The 17,627-nt window shown below is 44.6% G+C and overlaps 1 long non-coding RNA gene across 1 annotated transcript; it reads right to left on the reverse strand.

Annotated features, from left to right (window-relative positions):
- Positions 1–9,524: 9,524 nt before the first annotated feature.
- Positions 9,525–16,903, reverse strand: LOC130683416 (uncharacterized). Its single transcript, XR_008997119.1, has 3 exons — positions 16,789–16,903; positions 16,599–16,656; positions 9,525–9,734 (listed from the first exon to the last, which is right to left on the reverse strand). It is a non-coding gene; the product is annotated as an uncharacterized LOC130683416 (long non-coding RNA).
- Positions 16,904–17,627: the final 724 nt, after the last annotated feature.

Genomic DNA, 17,627 nt, shown 5'->3' on the forward strand with positions numbered 1-17,627 from the left:
ATTTATTCAGAGGCCAGCTAGCTGGGGTCCATGCATTAGCCCGACGCAGCGGGTCTCAGCGAGGACCTCGAACTCACAAAGCCAGAAGTTTTTATAGCATTTTCAAAGGGGCAGTATTTTCTACAGTCACAATACAGTTATTTTTTTTTCATAGACACATAAATTTTCGGCTGACGCCTCATCCTAGGGGTCTGATTAGATAAAATCACTTTCGGAATGTTTAGGGTGGTTCTAGCAAGATAAGCTTAACTGATTGAGGTTGGCTAACTAAAGGTCACTACAATTAACACTGGCTGACTAACTTGTTTTTCAAAGTTCTAGTAATTTTTCTCCTTCTAGGTTAGAAAATGGTGTTTGAGCCTTTAAGATGGCTGTGCTTATGCTAACTTTTGATTCTTCAGGTTCTACATGTCCCCACTTCTCTTTAAGGGCATTCCAATCATGGAATATTTGTATCTTCTTGTTGGGTGAGTGAATAATATTGTTGCTTCAACATTAGTACATGAACGGCACTCATTCTTTCTCTAACAAAAGTTATCAGCCGATTCAATATGCAGGGTCCTAAAGTGAGGAGCAACACAAGGATGAGTAAGGGCCCAGCCAGAGTGGTTATCAAGGTCGTAAACCATGGGGACCTAGTGAACCAAGATTCAAATAGCCCTTGGCCGGCTTCTCGTTCTCTCTTTCTCTGGTCTAGCCTCTCCCTAAGCTTTGACATTGAATCTATTACTATTCCGGAATGGTCTGCATAAAAGCAGCATTCTTCTTTTAAAGCTGCACACAATCCTCCTTCTTTTAGAAACAGCAGATACAGCCCTCGTCTGTTCTGCAAGACTACTTCAGAGAGGGAAGTCAGAAATTCTTCAAGTTTAGTAATGGATTGCTCTATGGTTTTTAGGTCTTCATCAATAGCTGTCCTTAGTCCCTCATAATGTTGGTTCCCTTGGATAATAGCAGCTGTCCCTGTTCCTACTCCGGCTGCGACTCCTATCCCTAACAACACAGCTAAGGTCAGCGAGACCGGTTCCCTCCTATATCTATGCCTAGGTTCAAATTCAGCTACGAATGAGAGGTCATCATGATACATCAACCTGGGCACAAACTGAACCATGATACAGAAATCGCGGGAGGAGTTGAAGGCAGAAGTAGAGACACATGGGGTCACTCCAGTGTTACAAGCCCACCACCCTTCAGGAGGAGGGACTAGATACTCATTTTCACCTAAGGAGGTCACAGCTATGGTTTCATTACACAAAGCTTTATGGGTGGGAGGGACTGAACCTAAACATTTTCCTCTTCCAGTTACTTCAGTCAGAGTTAGCTTCTTGTGGCTTCCCCAGCTACAGATCTCGTGACGGGTTGTCCTGTTAAAACTGCCTAACAATCCCAATCCTTCATAATAAGGCGGCCCAGAAGAGAAACACAACCAACAGGATTCAGTAGTGTTAGGGTTGGTGGTATTTAAGACCTGAAAAGCCCCTTCAAGGAGGTTGAGAAGGCGTTGTCCGGTGCCAGGAAAGGAGGTTACTCGGCCAAGAGTGGAGGTGGAGGGAGTGGTGGCAGAGTCCATAGGTGGGGCTAAGCCCTGTTTTGGGGCTGGGGCTGGGAGACGCGGTTGATCCCGCAAGACAGCGTTGGGTCCTACTGGGACAGCCGGAAGAGTCTCTACCTTAAGCCTGAGCATAAACAAGACTCCATTATCATAGCCACTCTGGTAGAGTCTTAGTCCCCACATAAGCCCTTTTTCCCAGTTTGTTGCCCTTTTTCCTGCATCTGTGAAAGAGATGTCAATAGGGTTGCAGGTGGGATTAGTCGTGCATTGGGCACGAGCGGTATTCCACTGGATTTTTATGAGGCCTAGAGGAGATCTCCCTGCACTTCCTGTCAGCCAATGGCATGTCCCTGTTTGTTCACAACCCCAATTTTTGCAGAAAAAATCTGTCTTCCCACCACACTGTGAGGCCTTGGCACTATCGGCTGAGGGGGCTGGGCATACATAGAAGCAGGTATTCTGGAGCTCTTTCATGGTCCCAGAGCCCCAATGCACTGCATAATCTCGAGTTCCACATCCGGGTACCCCAACTTTATCTTCATACCATGGGTCTTGTTTGAAGAGAGTGCACAAATCTACAGTGAGGGTAGGCCACCAAGTTCCCCTAGGGTGTTGTCCTGTTAACTGGACTACTACTTGTTGGGAAGCCGGGGTAATGATTTGCCATGTGAGTAACCTGGGTTCATGGGGGTTAGGGTTCTGGAAGGTGGGAAGTAACTGGGTCATTAGAATTAGAATTGTTAGTGACACAATCATTTTTACACAAGCGAAATTTAAGAGGGTTATCAGTTCAAATTATTCGCCAGTCCGGGTCTGGTTGAGGCGCTTTCTTCAGATGTGAAGCATGTGTCCAGGAAGAGATGCCATCTACTTTCACAGCTGTACGTGTGGTCAAAAGGACGATGAAGGGTCCTTTCCACCGAGGCTCAAGATTGTCCGTTCGATGTCGCCTTACGTAGACAGAGTCTCCCACTTGGAATGGGTGAGGTACTGAAATGTCCTCTGGCCGATAGGCTTCTCGGATAGAGGCCCACACTTCTTTCTGCACAACTTCCAGAGCCCGTAACCTTTCAAGCAGAAACTTATTAGTCACAGATTCAGGGGATACGTGGAGGTGAGCTGCATTTAGTGGAGCCAGGGCTCCAAACATTATTTCAAAGGGTGTTAGTCTAAAACGGCTGGGGGTGTTTCTAACTCGGAATAAGGCGAAGGGAAGGAGGACCAACAAATCATATAAACCAGTCTCTATGGATAATTTAGTCAGGGTCTCTTTTAGAGTTCTATTCATCCTTTCTACCTGTCCTGAGCTCTGGGGCCTGTATGCACAATGCAATTTCCAATCCGTCCCCAAAATCTCGACCAATCCCTGACTTACCTGGGCAACAAAGGCAGGGCCGTTGTCGGAGCCGATTACCTTTGGGATTCCAAACCTGTGAAATATTTCTTCAAGGATCTTTTTAGACACCATCTGAGCTGTCTCAGTTTTAGTGGGGAACGCCTCTGTCCATCCTGAAAATGTGTCTAGGAAAACTAGAAGGTACTTATATCCATACTTAACAGGCTTGATATCAGTGAAGTCAACTTCCCAGTAAGCTCCTGGGCGATCCCCTCGAAGTCTTTTCCTGGATGTTACTGGATTTTTACTCACATTTACTAATTGGCAGGGAACACAATTTCTTACAACCTCGTCAGCTAGTTTTCCTAATCCAATAACATGATAAGGGGAGTCTTGAACCAAGGTCTTTAGGTTTTTTACTCCCAAATGTGTCAATTGATGCAATTGCCTTAAGTATTCTTCTGCCTCTCTCTTAGGCAGGACAACTCTCCCTTTTTCAGACTTGTGTATCTCGTGGGGTGAGGAATTTTTAAACCCTAATTTGTTTATACAAGCGAGGTCTTCGGGTGTATACTGGAAGCTCTTAATACAAGTGGCCTCCGGGTACACTTGGAGGGGTAAGATATTCATTCCCTGGGCTGCTTGTTTTGCAGCTTGGTCCGCCCTTCTGTTTCCTTGAGCTATTAGAGAGTCACTTTTTTGATGCCCAGGGCAATGTATTATTGCCACTTCTCTAGGTCTATGGATGGCTTCTAACAAATTTAAAATTTCTTGTTTGTTTTTAACATCTCTCCCGGCAGAAGTCAATAACCCTCTCTGTCTATAAATAGCCCCGTGTATGTGAGCAGTGGCAAAAGCGTATCGGCTGTCGGTATAGACGTTAAGTCTCTTACCTTCTGCCATCTTTAGAGCCTGAGTCAGAGCGACGAGCTTCACTTGCTATGCAGAAGTGCCCGTTGGAAGTCCACTGGCCCACACGATTCGGTTATCATCCACTACTGCAGCTCCCGCCATTCTCAAACCATTCATAATGTAACTGCTCCCGTCTGTATACCAAGTCAGGAGTCCTGGTCCTTCTAAAGGTTGATCTTGTAAGTCCTGGCGGGTCCCTGCCTCCTCAGCCAGGATTTCCTGGCAGGTATGAAGTACTTCTTTTTCCAAATCGGGGAGCAGAGTAGCTGGGTTTAGGATGGCGGGTGGGGCAAATTCCAGACGATCACGATTCAGGAGTAAGGTTTGGTATTGAGTCATTCTGGCATTTGACATCCATCTTTCGGGTGGTTGCCGGATTATGCTCTCCAACGCATGTGAAGCAACCACAGTGAGTTTTTGTCCCAGTGTTAGTTTGTCAGAATCTTTAACTAGGAGGGCCACAGCTGCTACTACTCTCAGGCAGGCAGGCCACCCACTACTCACGGGGTCTAATTTTTTTGACAGATAGGCGACAGGTCTCTTCCAAGGTCCCCATTGTTGGGTCAACACTCCTCGAGCTACTCCGCTCCGTTCGTCCACGAAAAGGACAAATGGCTTAGTTACGTCTGGCAATGCTAGAGCGGGTGCTGAGAGGAGGGCCTTCTTGATATCATCAAAGGCCTGTTGTTGCTCAGATCCCCAAACAAACGGGGCTGTCCCCTTGGTAAGGGGGTACAGAGGGGTGGCCAAGGAAGCATATCCGGGTATCCACAATCTACATAACCCCGCTGTCCCCAGAAACTCGCGAAGCTGGCGTGCTGTAGTGGGGACAGGAATCTGCATCACAGTCTGCTTCCGGGCTTCAGTAAGCCACCTTTTCCCTTTTCTCAGGGAATATCCCAAATAAATCACTTGTTGGCAGATCTGTGCCTTCTTAGCAGATGCTCTATACCCTAATTTGGCAAGTTCAGTCAAAAGGGCTTCAGTGGCCTCTTGGCAGGTCTCCCGGGTAGGAGCGGCTATCAATAAGTCATCAACATATTGCAGCAAAGTTACCTGTGGGTTTGAAGCTTGGTAGAAAGCCAAGTCCTGATGTAAAGCCTCATCGAAGAGGGTGGGCAAGTTCTTGAATCCTTGTGGCAAACGAGTCCAGGTCAATTGCCCAGTAGTTCCTGTGGTGGGATCTTTCTACTCAAAGGCAAACAGCGGTTGGCTGTTCTGGTGTAAGCGCAGACAAAAGAAAGCATCCTTTAGATCTAAAACTGAATACCACATGTTTTTTGGGGCCAGGGAGCTTAGTAGGTTATAGGGATTTGGCACGGTGGGGTGAATGTCCTGTGTCCTTTTGTTAACTTCTCTTAAATCTTGTACTGGTCGGTAATCTCCCGTTCCTGCCTTTTTTACAGGCAGCAAGGTGGTGTTCCATGGGGATTGACATTTTACTAATATTCCCTGTTCCATAAGCTTCTGGATATGTGGCCTAATTCCATCCCTGGCTTCTTTATTTATTGGATATTGCCTCACAGTCACTGGCAAGGCTGAAGCTTTTAGTTCTATGATTACAGGGGGCTGGTTCTTGGCGAGTCCCATGCCCGCCGTCTCCGCCCAGGCTCCTGGGAATCAGTCGAGCCACTCCTGACTAATTCGGGAGGGCTCTGGTTCCATAAAAAGACAGTATTCGTCTTCCAATCTTATGGTCAGAATACTCAAGTTCAAAGGCTTATTTTCCTGATTAGTCACCAGAGGTTTCTCAGCTTGAAAAGATATTTGGGCTCCTACTTTGGTCAAGATGTCCCTTCCTAACAGGGGCATAGGGCATTCCGGTATAATGAGGAACGAGTGACTTACTCGTCCTACTCCTAAGTCTACTGCCCTTCGGGTGGTCCATGCATATTGTTTCTGGCCTGTAGCTCCAATCACCCAAGACTTTTTGCCAGAGAGAGGGCCCTTGTCTTTAGTTAATACAGAATGTTGAGCACCGGTGTCTACTAGGAACTCAACGGGTTGCCCCTCCACTTTCAGAGTTACCCTGGGCTCGGGGAGGGGTTCCGAGCCCCGTGCTCCCTAATCTTCGTCTTCCAGCAGAGACAACACCTTTTCTGGAGGCTTCTGCAGTGGCTTTTTAGGGCATTCTTTCACCCAATGTCCTTTCTCTTTGCAGTATGCACATTGATCTTTATCCAAAGGAGGCCTGTTGTCCAGGTGCCCTGCCTTACTAGTTCTACCACTAGAGGGCGGGCGTCCCTTACCTTCTACTACTGCGGCCAAGATTTTTGTTAAATTTCTCTCATGCTTCCTATCCCTCTTTTCCTCTTTACTTTCTTTTTCCTTTTCCTTCCTTAATTCCTTCTCTTCCTCAGTCTCTCTCTTATGATAAACTTTCTCAGCTTCTTTCACCAAATCTCTCAACAACAAATCCTGTAAGCCTTCTAGTCTCTGAAGCTTCTTTCTAATATCAGGCGCTGATTGCCCAATAAAGGCAAGAGCCACTGAAGCACTGTGTTCCTCAGAAGTGGGGTCAAAAGGAGTATACCGCCGGAAGGCTTCCATCAGGCGTTCTAAGAACACTGCGGGTGCCTCAGCGGCTCCCTGACTAACCTCTCTTACCTTGGCCAAATTAGTGGGGCGCCTTGCAGCCCCGCGAAGACCTGCCACCAGAGCCTGGCGATAGATGGTTAGTCGCTCCCTACCTTCTGGAGAATTAAAGTCCCAGTTGGGTCTGGTCAGTGGGAACCCCCTTTCTATATCATGAGGGAGTTGCGACGGTCATCCGTCAGCTCCAGGCACGTTCTTTCGCGCTTCCAGGAGGATCCTTTCTCTTTCTTCTGTGGTGAAGAGTACCTGTAAGAGCTGCTGACAATCATCCCAAGTGGGATAGTTAGAGAACATCAGGGACTCTATCAGTCCCATTAGTCTCTGTGGTTCCTCTGAAAAAGGAGGGTGGTTAGCTTTCCAATTATATAAATCGGCAGAGGAGAATGGCCAGTATTGCAGAGGTTGGAAAGGCGGGTCTCCTTCCTCCCAGAGAATGGGGGCCCCATAAGACCTGATGGGAAAAATACCTGATGGGTCCAATGCGGCCCCTCGGCGCCGCCAAGTTCCCTGGGCCGGTCCCGGCGCTGGCCCCGATGCCTCGGTACCAGAGGCTAGAGGCATCGGAGGTGCCGGGGCCAGAGGCACTGGGGCCTCGGCCGCTGGGGCCTCGGGCGCCGGGGCAGAGGCAGGAGGGTAAGGAGGGGGATCATCAACCATGAGCAAGTCTTGAGTGTCAGGGTGTATTTTTGGTGGTCTCTTTCCCTTTTCCCCGAGGTTGAGCCTGAGCCGATAAGACTCGAGAGTTCGCTTTCTTTCGCACCCAGGGCTTTACCCAGGGCGGTGGATTTTCCACCAATTCTTGCCAGACCACAATGTAGGGCTGCTGATCCGGATGTCCCTGAGTTGAATTCTGGAAAACAACAGCTTTTACTGCAAGCAGAGTGGAGAGGTCAAAAGTCCCCTCCGGGGGCCATCCAACATTAAAAGTGGGCCACTCGGAGGTACAGAAAGTCTGCCACAGCCCTTTTTTAACTTCTATCGACAAGTCATGCGCCCTTGCTCTCACTTCTGTCCAATGACCTAACGTCAGGCTAAGGGGGGTCGTCACGGTCTGTCCCATTGCCAGTATAACAATTATTAGACACGTAAAGGACACATAAAACAGAGACACACAGAGATTAAACACACAGCGGCCGCTTTTTGTCTTCCTCAGATTTCTGACCAAGAACCGGAAGGAATCAGTGGGCTGATACTCTCGGTGCCCAAAAACCAACCCTATCTCATCTGGTTCACTTTTGCGGAAAAACAGGTTAGAGGCCACCAGGCGTCCCTGGCCCTCCAAACTCCCCGGGGCGTCCCCCAGGGTTGCAGCCTGCGGTGCTCCAAGTACGTCAACCAACCGCAGTCGCGACCCCTTATGGGACCGGGACGGCTGCCAGACAGAGGATACCCTTTTCAGAACTCCGACCGGTCTCACTGAAAAGCAGAACACAGAACACAGACAACTCAAGGCGCCACTAATCTTACCTCTTCCTCCAAGAACGGCTTCGGGAGTGAAGCGGGGTGAGCGCACGATCCCGGACGAGCCCCCAAATGTTGGATTCTCCCAGAGGAGGACGCCGCCCCAAATCACTCACGGAAGGTGTCTCTTGATGCAACAAGCAAGAGGAATTTATTCAGAGGCCAGCTAGCTGGGGTCCATGCATTAGCCCGACACAGCGGGTCTCAGCGAGGACCCCGAACTCACAAAGCCAGAAGTTTTTGTAGCATTTTCAAAGGGGCAGTATTTTCTACAGTCACAATACAGTTATTTTTTTTTCATAGACACATAAATTTTCGGCTGACGCCTCATCCTGGGGGTCTGATTAGATAAAATCACTTTCGGAATGTTTAGGGTGGTTCTAGCAAGATAAGCTTAACTGATTGAGGTTGGCTAACTAAAGGTCACTACAATTAACACTGGCTGACTAACTTGTTTTTCAAAGTTCTAGTAATTTTTCTCCTTCTAGGTTAGAAAATGGTGTTTGAGCCTTTAAGATGGCTGTGCTTATGCTAACTTTTGATTCTTCAGTTCTACAGCAGTTGTAAGGGAGGTCTTAGGACTCTGTGCTGGCCGAAACTTCTTCAGTGATGAGTGGAAGAGGAGATGAACAGCGTGAAATGTGGAGAGTAAGAGGTCCCATCAGGGTGGAGGAGTAGGAACCTGTGGGAGATTTGGTGGGAGGGGAATAAGCTAAGACAAACGGCTTAAGGTCGGAGTTGTGTATCAAGTGGGGAAGACCCTGGAGTTTAACTGCAGTTGGTGTGGAAAGGTTTACTGTGTATGGTCCTTGTCATTTGGGAGTTAGGGATGTTGTCTTTGTTGTTTGGAATGGGCATGGTTTGGAGAAGTTTTTTCCTGTCTATGATAATGGCCTTGTAGCCAGGGAGAGCTGAACTCTCATGTATGTGACCTGAGTGCAGACAGCTGAACTTTGGAGGGTGAAACCCGATAGCTGTGTTCTGAGAGAAAGTTTAAAAGGAGAATAGTATACTGTTGAGAGGTTTATAGGAAGGGATTGCACAGGAGGAGATCATCTACATATTGAAGGAGGGTGGAGCTCGAGAGAGTAAGGGATTTGAGGTCTTGTGCTAGAGCCTGTCCAAAAAGGTGGGGACTATCTCTAAAGCCTTGGGGAAGGACTTGTTAAGTGTTCTCTGAATATTAAAAATTAACTTAACATAAGGAATTTCCTGCCTTGATTTTTCTCTGGGATACCGGCATCTTGGTCTGGGAGCATATCAAAAGGCTGCCTGCTCAGCTCCCAAGGTAGGCTGAGGTATGTCTATTTGCTAAAGAATCCTGCCTTTTACTATGCCATTTACAGCTGGGTCTGCATGCTAAGTTGCTCAGTTTGCAAAATTACCTCATCAGATATGAAGGAGGAAAGACAGCACATAGGCATGGGCCTTTTAGTATGCTAAAGTGAATCTTATACACGATTACAAATGATTAGCATAATAAAACATGTGCTACTCTTATTTATCTGGGGAACATTAACTGATCTCACTGAAGAATGATTCTAGAGCTTAATGTTCAACAAAGTTTTAGTAGGGGGGGTCTCCTAGCTTTTTAAAGGTTTTACATTGTTCTAACTGCAAATATCCTGCCTTGCTTTCTTCAGAGGCTCTCACCTTATTCTAAGCCTATGGTCCCTATGTCATTCCCCCCTCTACAGATGGAGAACCTAGCTGCTGCTAGGGAAAGGGGACGATGACCACTCTGGCTTCTTCATGCTGAGAGGGGGTGCAGTAAAGGGTGCAGCTAGGTCTCCATCACTGGTCAGTTGAGAGGGCCTCGGAAGGTTGACACTTCTATTCTGGATTTCATTTCTATTGCTATTTGCAGTTTTGTGGCTTCTAGCCAAATAGAACAAATTGTTATTAGGTTAAGTAGCAACTGCAGTTGGATTTTCCATTCTGGAACGACAGACTTGATGAGATTAAGAATGCATGGCTGAATACAAGAACTAGAAATATGAAGAGTCTAATTGAGTATCATAGTCAGGTATCATGGGGAAACTAGAATTCTGGATCGAGTTTACATCTCAATGACTAGTATTAGGATTTAGTATAGATAAGACTGCATTATTGATACAATACTTTTCTCTAAAATCACTCTCATTTTTATTATGAGTAGCCAGATTAATAAAATAATTAACAGTTGGCTTGATTATTTGCATAAGTGCAGCAAGAAGAGTAATTGATTACATGGGATCTTTTAAATGTGCTTTGCTGGAACTTTTTGTAAGGAATTTCAGATTGAACTTTTAAAGGCCTCTCGAGGCCAGACAGCTAAGCCAGACTTGTCATCAGGTTGTGCCTGCAGTACCTGTAGATTTGGGTGAATTCCTCCGTTCTTGAGGTTCCCAAGACATTCCTGAGGTTCCTGCACCTGCCAGGAAGTGACCTTCCTTACCCACCTGGTAAGGCTGCTGGGAACTCTGTAAGCAAGGTACCAGGCCAGCTCTTCTAAGGGGCTCTGTTGGCTTTATAAAGTCAATCTTAGTTTCTTAAAGCTGTCCATTCATATCTGAGTTTATACACGTGTCTCTCAGGTATGACGTTCCAGTCAAAGCCATGGTAATATAACCAGTGTTTTTAATTGGTCCTCTTACAAGGAAAGCAGATTGTTATTGAACTTATGCAAATAAACATACTGCCATGAAATATAAAAATAGTCACTAAGAGTTTTTAAATTCTGGAGGGATCAGGTAGAGAGAAAGATAAAGCTTCAATTCTGCTTATAAAGGCAGTTATTTACTAAACTGTTGTCAGCTTAAGAGAAAAAGCTTAAAACACTTTATCAAGAGCATTTGAAACAAAAAGCCACAAAATCATCTTCCTTAGTTTACTTAATCCTATGTAACTAATACCTGTTCTGCTGAAATCTAGTTTTTTACTAGTTTAGGAGTAATAAAACAGTGAGAATAGATGACAAAAGACAAATGAGAATGGTTAAAGATCTGATGAGAGCTTACTGTAAGACAGTTGTCATAAGGAAATTTGGATATTTCTGTAACACAAAATATTCAGTAACAAAGTTTAGCATCATTCCCTGTGACAGTGCCTTCTAGGTAATTAAGCAGGTAAATAAGCCAAATTAGCCAAATATTTTCTTTAATCAGAAAAAATTCCTCTGACATGTTCCAGGAGTTCCTCTGGAAAATATCAGAGTTAACTAGAAGGAAAACCTAGGCAGCTGATAACCATAAGGAATGTCTATTCAGTTTAACTTAAATTAGCATTAATGCTTAATATCTTCTATTAGAATTTTCTGGAAGTTTTAGAATGCCCAATTTTTACAAGCGCTTGTCTTTAAATCAATTTTTATTAATACCATCCAGACGTAGGAAAATATTTTTTCTTTTACAAACTTAGACACACAAATATACAGATTGAGATGTAATAATACAGTGAGAGGACAGACAGAGCTCTTGGCATGAGCCAGGAGGGGACAAGAGAGCCTGTGGTGGTGCATTGTCTAGGAGTTTTATAGGCAATTGAGGATATTTGGGAATGTGAAAAAAGCTTAGGGCTGTGTACTTTAAGGCAAGTGGTAGGTGTTTAGGGTTGCAGGGGAGACAGAGAGAGCTTGGTTTGGAGGTAGGAGAAAGCCTGGATATATGGGATTTTTTTCCATTTGCCCATACGCTCACAGAAGTTGTATAAGTCATGGAGAATTTTAGGATCCAAAGAGCCATTCGGGGTCCATTTAGACTGATTGTCCAAGGGATATTGTGGCCAGCTCTCATTACAGTAGTGAACATGTTTGAGGTCTGGAGTGAGGTGGAGGGGCTTTAAGATTATTGCGTAAGCACCCTAGCGGTGAATCTGTGGGAACAGAGGGGCCAGAGCCCATGGTGGGAATGAGACCATTCAGAAGTCGCTGAGGCGTCCCTGAGTGATTAAGAAGGTTGCGGAGAAGACCAGGCACAGTTAGGGGGTCATCACCACCTCTAACTGTGGGGTCGAGGCAGAAATGCAGGGGAGGCTTGATACCTGGTACCAGGAGTTTTTGAGTCAAGTAGATACTTAGATAAAGGGAGACCGGACCTCAGTGAATGAGGATTATCACCATGGGGAGGCAGAGAAGGGTCAACTATGGGGATCAACCATGACCCTGAAAGTCGTGGTTTGGGCAGCCCCTGTCCCAGAGGAGCCCTTGGGGGTGCCGGATATTAGGTTGGAGGAAGGAAAAACAAGGACATGCAAACAGAACAGAGATGCCATAGGGGGAGAACAGACCAGACCCCAAGGTCCATGCCTTATATGGAAAGGGGACAGCTCTTCCTGAATCCCATCCTTCTGATGTGCCCACTAAGACTGGGATGTCAGCCTCCTCCCTCTTGGAAGGAAAAAAAGTTTCTAGTTGTCTATTATGTCACCTTTGGCCAATCATACCTCTCTACACCCCCTAGGATAGCTTGCCCACTCCTCCCACTCCTAATCCCTTATAAGCCCCCACCTCCCTGACTGGGTGTGACTTCCTTGGCCTGTGTTTCAGGCCACAGAACATCACCTGGCAGTGGCATTCAAATAAACTACCTGGCCCTTTGTTGCCTCTCTTCGCCTGCTTATTTAGGCTAAAATTTATCTTACATTTGGTGCTGAAAAACCCAGGAAGGAGTGTGAGTGTGGAGCCCCAACCGGCCACTGGTGGCTCTGCCCCCTACTTCCCCGACCTGGGACCTCAGCCTGCTCTCCACTACATGGACTATTTTATGGTAAGTCCCTCAGTTTCCCCTGGTCTGTTTCATTCCCTAACTCTGTTTCACCTGGTATGTTAGAAATCGCACATACGTCCAGGTGGCCCACCCTCTGCAGGCATCTGGACTGCCCCTGGCCCTGTGGTGGGGTAGACGTCCCTCACCCAGGCTCCCAGGACGTCTCCCCTGACTTGGCGTGCTTGGGACACTGGGCACTCCTCTCAGTGGGATTAGTTGGGGAGTGGTGCAGACATGGGGAACCAGCCCTCAAAAGCATAGGCTCAGACCCTGCTGTGGTGTCTCATTCCTCATTTGGCTACTCTATATTTGTCCTGTAAAGTTTGCAAATAGAAGCTAGTCTTTCTTTGCTCTGAGGCCGGGCCTCAGTATCTCTTGAACAATGAATCTCGATGGCTCCCTGAGGGAACTTTCAATTTTAGCCTCCTTACCACCTTGATTAATTATTGCCACTGGAGCAGAGTAGAGTGAAATCCCATATGTGCAGGCTTTTTGGACTTTGCACTCCCGTCCACACCTTTATGTTGTGTTCAAAGACTCAGGTTCTCCTGGCCCTATCTGCAGGTAAAGATTGTCAGCCTCTTACTATGCTCAGTCCTTCCTTTTCAGATCCGCCAGAAAACCTCAGTTGCCCGCCTCCCTCAGCTTGCAATCCCCTCCCCCTCTCTCCACCACCATCTTTAAGTCCTTTGTCTTCACACGTGTTGCTGCCATCTTAAAGTCCTACATTCTCAACAATGCCGTTGTCCTGCTCTCCTCTTTCAGTGGCTGCACCACCCCTCCCCCTCTCCTTCCACCTTCACTGCCCTCTTCCCCCACCAGAACATGCTCCTCCTGCCATCTGGTTCCAGAAGCCACGGACTAGAAGCTGAAGAGAGGGAAGGCAATTAGATATCAGTGACTCATCTTTATATCAGTTTGTCTGTCTGTGTATGTGTTTTTGTGTGTGGTGTGTTGCTGACTGTAGTCGTATCTCAGTTTATGCATTTGTGTGTCTAAGTGCATAGATGAAAAATATTTTATTTAAAAACAAGCGCTTGTGAAAATTGGGCATTCTAAAACTTCCAGAAAATCTGATTAAAATGTTAAGCATTAATGCTAATTTGATTTTGGCTGAGGCGGGCATGTGCTTGTAGTTATCAACTGCCTAAGTTTACCTAAGGTCATTTAAGTCAATGTTATCTCTAAATCTTTTAAGAATAAAATGGTTAAAGGCTTGGCTTTGTCTAATATTCAGTAAAGGTTTTGTAAGTAATCTAGCATAGTTGCTAAAAATAAGTAAACAAGCCTAGCAAATAAATATCTTAATAATATTGTATTAATGTATAACTGTATATATATATATGCAAACAGCCTGAGAATTTTTGTAGTAACTAAAATTCTTAAAGTTTGCTAAATTATATAGACATATTTTGTGCCTAATAAGAAATTGTGCTATAAAGCACATTTCCAAAAATAATAATATACATTCATAGATGTATCAATCTGAAGAATGTTAGTGTAACAGTTTACAGTACCTATTTTTCAGTGTTCACTGAAGGTTAAAGTAATAATTTTAAGTTCTAATCAAAACTACTTAAAGTAGTAAGGAAAATATTTCTGCATGCTAGAAAAATATGTCTTTTGATAAAAGAAAGTTGTAAAAAGTTTGTAGAAGAATTTAATATGGTCATGCTATATAAAATTAAAGCAAATGAGTCTCAGTATCAAGTACACAGCAAAATTAGAATTTTGTTTTCAGTTAAAAAGACAAAGTTTTCTTAACTGTTAGTCTGCTCTTAATATTGAAAGATTGCAGAGAGTTCTTCTAATTGTTTCATCAAAGCAGTTTTTTATGTTTAAAGTCTCAGTGAGTTGTCGGAGTCTTTAAGAAAAGGAGATCTTAATATTAAAAGGACTAAAAGTTAAACTTTGCTAACAACTGCGTAACCTTCTTTATTTGCCTTTGAAGTACTTTAATGTCATTCTAGTTAATTGGATAAGTATTGCTTCATGGCAAACTATAATCCTATTTAAGCAAGTGCCAAAGAAACTTTCTTCTGACAACTTTCCAAAATCAAATTCAAAAAGGTACTTTTACCTCCAGTTAACTCTGATATTTTCCAGAGGGCCTCTGGAACATGTCAGAAGAACTTTTTCTTATTGGAGAAAGTATTTGGCTAATTTAACTTATTTATCTGATATATAATTACCTGCTTAATTACCTAAAAAGCACTGTCAAAAAGAATAATGCTAAACTTTGTTACTGAATGTTTTGTTACAGAAATATCAGAGTTTCCTTATGTCAACTGTCTTATAGTAAGCTCTCATCAGATCTTTAACCATTGTCATTTGTAAGTCTTTTATTATTCATAGTCACTGTTTTATTACTCTTAAGCTAGTAAAAAACTAGATTTCAACAGAGCAGGTATTAGTTACATAGTAACAAGTAAACTAAGGAAGATAATTTTGTGGCTTTTTGTTTCAAATGTTGTTGATAAAGTGTTTTAAGCTTTTTCTCTTAAGCTGACAACAGTTTAGTAAATGACCATACCTTTATAAGCAGAATTGAAACATTTATCTTTCTCTCTACCTGATCACTCTAGAATTTAAAAACTCTCAATGAGTATTTTTATATTTCACGGCAGTATTTGCATAAGTTCAATAAGAACCTGCTTTCCTTGTAAGAGGACCAATTAAAGACACAGATAATACTACCACGGCTTTGACTGGAATGTCATACCTGAGAGACACGTGCATAAAGCTCAGATATGAGCAGCTTTAAGGAACTAAGGTTGACTTTATATAGCCAACAAAGCCCCTTGGAAGACATGGCCTGGTACCTTGCTTACAGGGTTCCCAGCAGCCTTACCAGGTGAGTAAGGAAAGTCACTTCCTGGCAGGTGCAGGAACCTCAAGATGTCTTGGAGACCTAGAGAAGAAAGGAATTCACACAAATCTACAGGTACTGCAGGCCAAACCTGATGGCAAGTCTTACTTGGCTTTCTGGCCTCGAGAGGCCTTTAAAAGTTCAATCTGAAATTACTTACAATGTTCCAGCAAAGCACATTTAAAAGAGCCTATGTAATCAATTGCTCTTCTTGCTGCACTTATGCAACTAAGAGCCAAGTATTAATTATTTTCTTAATCTGGCTACTTCTTGTAAAAATAAAGGTGATTTTAGAGAAAAGTATTGTTTGAATAATGCAGTCTTATCTGTACTATATCCTAATACTAGTCATTGAGATGTAAACTCGATCCAGAATTCCAGTTCCCCATAATGGCCTGGCTAATGCCCCTACTGGGCCCCTTAATAACAGTTTGTAGTTTACTCTTAGTTGCCCCTTGTGTCCCCAGGTTCCTCCAACAGCAGCTAACCCAGATGACCCGGGCCACCACCAACCACATGTTACTTCACCGTTATGCACCTTTTCCCACTGAGCCCCCTCCTTCAGCCTAATTCCAGCCTCAAACCCCCATGAAGCCCCTTGTCAGCCAGAAGTAGCCAGATCGAGTCATCACCCATTATGACCAAAAGGCTGGAATGTTAGGTTGGAGGAAGGAAAAACAAATACATGCAAACAGAACAGAGATGCCATAGGGGGAGAGCAGACCAGACCCCAAGGTCTGTGCCTTATATGGAAAGGGGACAGCTCTTCCTGAATTCCATCCTTCTGATGTGCCAACTAAGACCCGGATGTCAGTCTCCTCACTCTTGGAAGGAAAAAAAGTTTCTAGTTGTCTATTATGTCACCTTTAGCCAATCATACCTCTCCACACCCTCTAGGATAGCTGGCCCACTCCTCCCCTTCCTAATCCCATATAAGCCCCCACCTCCCTGACCACCTCCCTGTGTTTCAGGCTGTGAAACATCACCTGAGAGTGGCATTCAAATAAACTCTTTGTTGCCTCTCTTCACCTGCTTATTTCGGCTAAAATTTATCTTGCGCCAGACACTCAACAGTCACTTCCCAGGTTCCAAAGGGACATTTACGTTGACCATGAAGGGGAAACTCACCAAATCGAAGGCCGGTGTTGGGCGAGAAGATGAGTGAGTGGGGAAGTGGACGGTGAGCCTGTGGAGGAGGATCGGGCAGTGAGGGTTCCCAAAGCAGCTCAGGTTCCCGGAGGAAGAGCAAATTCAATGGGAGAACTTCATACGAAGTCACGGCACCAATGAAAGGGTATCTCGCCATGACCCTCCTTACCCAGAATGACTCAGGAGACATGGGTCCACGTAAGAGATTTTATTATCTGAAGGAGAAGGTGCCTGCCCCAGAGGGAGGGGGGAGAGGAAGAGAGAGAGAGAGAGAGAGAGAGAGAGAGAGAGAGAGAGAGAGAGAGAGAGAGAGAGAGAGAGAGAGAGAGCAGGGGGACAGAGAGATAAAGAGAGCGACAGAGAGACAGACAGAGAGAGAGAGCAGCAGCATGGTGCCTTTTATTGTGGTGGATCTGCTCGGCCTGTTGCCTTGGGGGAGTGTCAGGATGTTTAGAGATAAGGCGGGGTAAGCCCAGTCAAGCCCCAGGCAAGCCCAGGCATAATTCTCACCGGCTTATGTGCTTGGGACCATGGGGCAAATGAAGGATAAATTACTATATTCTTACACTAATAAAAATTGATCTAAAGACAAGCACTTGTGAAAATTGGGCATTCTAAAACTCCCAGAATATCTAATAAAAAATATTAAGCCTTCGTGCTAATTTAAGTTTAACTGAAACGGAAATGTCCTTATAGTTATCAGCTGCCAAAGTTTACTTAAAGTCATTTAAGTTGATGTTACCTGTTAAACACTTCAAGAAGATGCTTAAAGAAAAGCTTGACTTTGTCTAATGTTTGGTAAAAGTTTTGTAAGTAATCTAGCATGGTTGCTAAAAACAAGTAAACAAGTATAGCAAATAAACATCTTAATAAAAAAATAATACTGTATGAATGTAATGTAAGAATGAGAATAAGTTAGCATAAGAGTAGCCATCTTAAAGGCCTAGAAGCAGTTTTCTGAAGTTGTGACTTAAAGAAAAAAAACTGGAACTGAGTAAGGCCTTGGAA

The sequence above is a fragment of the Manis pentadactyla genome, chromosome 4, assembly GCF_030020395.1.
Source record: "Manis pentadactyla isolate mManPen7 chromosome 4, mManPen7.hap1, whole genome shotgun sequence".
In the NCBI taxonomy this organism is placed as follows: domain Eukaryota; kingdom Metazoa; phylum Chordata; class Mammalia; order Pholidota; family Manidae; genus Manis; species Manis pentadactyla.